Source organism: Vombatus ursinus, unplaced genomic scaffold (genome assembly GCF_900497805.2).
Source record: "Vombatus ursinus unplaced genomic scaffold, bare-nosed wombat genome assembly UNPS02014791.1, whole genome shotgun sequence".
Classification (NCBI taxonomy): domain Eukaryota; kingdom Metazoa; phylum Chordata; class Mammalia; order Diprotodontia; family Vombatidae; genus Vombatus; species Vombatus ursinus.
In genome coordinates, this window is record NW_020954569.1 from 72,875,543 (window position 1) to 72,879,965 (window position 4,423).

A 4,423-nucleotide genomic window follows, 5' to 3' on the forward strand; every position below is an offset into this window, starting at 1 on the left:
ATGAAACTTGGGACAGTGAACCCCATTCACACACACACACACACCAGTAAATGAGCCCAAAATTAACATAAAGTTCAAACTCAAGAAATTGACTGGAAAAAATGAGAGAAGGAAGAAGAAGAAGAAGAAGAAGAAGAAGAAGAAGATGATGATGATGATGATGATGATGAAGAAGAAAACCTGACCATAAAAATCTGCTATGGAAAGGAAAATTAAGACGCAAACTCAGAAGAAAGCAACAGTATGAAAACAGCTATAAGCAAAGCTTCAAAGAAAAATGCAAATTTGACATTACCTCAGCAAGAATTCCTACAAAATCTAAAAAAAAGAGAAAAGAGAAGTAGAGGAAAAATTGGGGAAAGAAATGAAAGTATCACATTAAATGATTACACTAAATTGAAAAGTTTTTACACAAATAAAGCCAATGCATCCAAGATTAGGAAAGAAACAGAAAACTGGGAAAGAATTTTCATGATCAGTGTCTCTGATAAAGACCTCATTTCTAAAATATATAGAGAACTGAGTCAAATTTATAAGAATACAAGTCATTTCCCAATTGATAAGTGGTCAAAGGATATGAGCAGACAATTCTCAGAGGAAGAAACTAAGTTATCTATAATCATATGAAAAAATCTTCTAAATCGCTATTGATCAGAGAAATGCAAATCAAAATGACTCTGAGGTATCACATCACACCTATCAGATTGGCTAACATGACAAAACAGGACAATGATAAATGTTGGAGAAGGTGTGGGAAAATTGGAACACTAATACACTATTGGTGGAGTTGTGAAATGATCCAACCATTTTGGAGAGCAATTTGGAACTATGCCCAAAGGGCTATAAAATTGTGCATACTCTTTGACCCAGCTATACCACTTCAAGGTCTGTATCCCAAAGAGATCATACAAATGGGAAAAGGACCCACATGTACAAAAATATTTACAGCAGATCTTTTTTGTGGTGGCAAAGAATTGGAAATTGAGGGGATGCCCATCAATTGCTGAACAAGTTGTAGTATATGAATGTAATGGAATACTATTGTGCTATAAGAAATAATGAGCAGGCAGACTTCAAAAAAACTTGGAAAGACTTACCTGAACTGATGAGGAGTGAAATGAGCAGAACCAGGAGAGCAATGTACATAGTAACAGCCACATCATGGGATGACTGACTTTGATAGACTTGGCTCTTCACAGCAACGAAAGAATCTAAGACAACTCCAAAAGATTCATGATGGAAATTGCTATCCACAAATTCAAAGAAAGAGATATGGACTCTGAATGCAGATGGAAGCATACTATTTGCTCTCCTTTTCCTTTGTTGTTTTGTTTTATTGCTTCATTCTTATGGTTTCTCCCATTATTTCTAATTGTTCTTTACATTATGACCAATGGGAAAATATAATTAACATGAATGTATATGTAGAGCCTATATCAGATTATATACCATCTTGGGGGGGGAGGGAAGAAGTCAGAGGGGGAGAAAATGTAAAACTCAGAATCTTATGGAAGTGAATGTTGAAAACTAAAAATAAATTAATTAGATAAAATTAAAAAAGAAATAAGAGTATGAAAGAAAATTATGAAAAGAGAATAAACAGCTAAATAAAGGAGGCACAAAAGAAAAAAATGAAGAAAATAACATCTTAAAAAACAGAATTTGCCAAACAGTAAATGAGGAACAAAAATTCACCAAAAAAAAGAATTATTTTTTATTTTTACAAGGGAGGAACTTGTCTTTGTATGTCTTACACAAAGTAGATGCTTAATAAGTGCATAGACAAGGGAAGGCTCAAACTCTTTTTAAAACACCAAAGTAAGTCTATGTAGACCAGAGAAATGCTATATATCTGCTGTTCTCTTCCAGGGCAGACACACAGACATACCAGGCCCTGAAAGTATTTCTGGATTAGTAACAAAGACATTAGTGTCCACTGCTGACTCCTGATAAGGAATCAAGATAAACATGACAGTTTGTATTTAAAGTTGAGAAGGGTGAAAACCTACTGATAATTCCTTTGATCTGCATTTCTAGTCTTTTTTATACAGTCAAGGTTTCAAGGCAGTCCTTCTACAACAGCAAGGAAGTTGTTGGAATGCTCCAGGCAGAAGCCTTAGATGGTAGCTACTATATAAGGGAATAAAATAAAAAGTTTTTAAGAAGGGGGATGCAACTAGGGTCCAAAGATATTGATCAGGCATTATTCCAGAGTCACAGGATGTAGTTGCAGGAAGTCTGAAAACATGGGCAAGCAAAATGAAATTGTTTAATGAGGAATGAAAATCCATAAGATAATGGCATCTTGAAGGTACAAAACTGGGGTGGGGGGAGAGGAAGTTCGTACATTTGCTCTATCATATCCTTTCCATAGAACTTCTGCCTTACTTTATTCAATTCAAATGCCCTGGGCTTATTCACAAAATACTGATAGGTATTCTGAGTTTAAAAACTAAAAAGCTAATCCAGTCTGTTCATTGCAGAGTAACTAAAGGTAATATATACTTCCTTGTGGGCTGGTATTGCCTCCTTTAAAAAGACCCAAGGTCTTTTCAAGACAACAGAAGTGAATCTTTACTTTATAGGATAGGAGGTCACTCTGCTCAAGGCTGAGTGTTTCAGCCAGATACAGGCTCTTGAGAAACAGCTGCCTTTGATCCAAAATGAATTTTTAATGGCTAAAGAAAACAAAAAAGGACCTCATACAAAATTGATGGGTTCTATGAATGGGCACTTTCAAAATGTGACAAGGTCTTTAAAAAAAAGTCTCATTAAAATAAAATTATTCAGAAATCTACAAAGCAAACAGAAAGAAACAAAAATTTCTCTGAGTATTGATGAAGTGGGTGCTTTAGAGAAGCTCCTTCATACGTGGGGGATGAGACAACTGACATGTGCTAGAACCGATTGGCAAGGCCTTGGAACCAGTGGTGGCTTTACAGGTTCTTGTCCACCCACTAAGTCAGTTCATAGCTCTGTAGGGGCTTCTCTCTGAATCAGTGGTAGTTTCTCATAGTGAGGTCTGATGGGTACTATTACCATTGGTTCTGCATTTGATATTCCACATTAGCAACTTGGTCCATTAGATTCCAAAGTGTTTTTTAAGTGAACAATGACATTCTTAAGATAAAGTTGCTTCTTCTGTTCCAGCTCAGTTTGTGAAAATGCCTTAATCTTAATCCTTTGGCTTGTAGAAGTAAATGACTTTGCTTAATCTTCTCTCATACCCTTCTTCTCAGAATCCTTGTCTAGTCTGACTGGTTTGGTTGACTGAAAGTTGGAAACCTAGATGTGTCACTTAATTTGTGTCCACCATTCCCTGATGACAGTACCACCTCTGGTCTATAAGGCTATCCCAGGATTGGAGAAGCTATGGATAGACTCCTTACAACTAGGTACACCTGCTCTAGGATCCACCTTCAGAGAACCAGCTTTATGAGAGTGGGACCCTTCCCAGACAGAGCAAGGGGAGCTGGTTCCTTTAGTGCAAACTTCGATATAATTTTGGCCATGATCTTCTTTACTCATGTCTTTTTCCAGGAAGGAGGGATTTCTCAGTCTGCATTACTATATCCATCTTGGGGGAAAAAAAAACTCAGTCTTCTTTGAACAAGCATATCATCGCAAACTGTTGTATTAAATGGTGGGGCAACAGTTACTTTCAAGAGATTTTTTTTCTGATATAAAAATGAGGCTATTTGGTTGGAGTGGTGCATGACTAGTTGGGGTATTTATCTGAGGTAGTTTATAGATACTAACTGATCCAGCCCTGGGTCCCAAGCTATGGAGTACTTTTATATCCAGGGGAGAGTCAAGTGAAACACAACTATAGCTCCCCAACTTCTCAGTTTACCCACCTGTATCTTTTTGTAAGTCTCCCAGAGACTGTTCCTTTAATCAAGAGCTCCTAAATCTCTTCTTCCATGTAATTGAAGTGACATCCTCTTCTCCTTCAGATAATTCCAGTATGGAGGCATCTAGTCCATCTTCATCCTGTCTAATTCTACCCCAGGATGAGACTGGAGCACTGTTTTAGGTAGGACAGAGTTGGAGGTTTTTAGGTAGGAGAGATTTTAGTCTGCTTAGACCCTGAAACATCAAAACCACCAGAGAACTCTAGAGAGCAAGACATATTGTGTGGAAACATTGAAGCAATCAACAGTCTCTGCCTCTACCACGAGACTAATTGGAAGTAGGTTTCAGCTCTTGTTGAGTGTTCTTTTCAGGAGTCAAAATGACTGACTCCCATCTTCCCAAGGGAGCATAACTAGTCTTAACTTCAGGCTATACATCTAAGAGGTGGGAAGAGATCTACTTAAAGGTGGCCCTAAGAAAAGTAACTGGCCCAGGGCACCAGGACTAAGTAATAAGTCACAGATCAAGTTCAGTTCTTCTTCCACTACCTGACATTAAGGGAAGTTAT

General features: G+C 37.4%; 1 pseudogene; it reads right to left on the minus strand.

The window, feature by feature from the left end:
- Positions 1-2,897: 2,897 nt before the first annotated feature.
- On the minus strand, positions 2,898-4,132 carry LOC114047904 (annotated as a pseudogene).
- Positions 4,133-4,423: the final 291 nt, after the last annotated feature.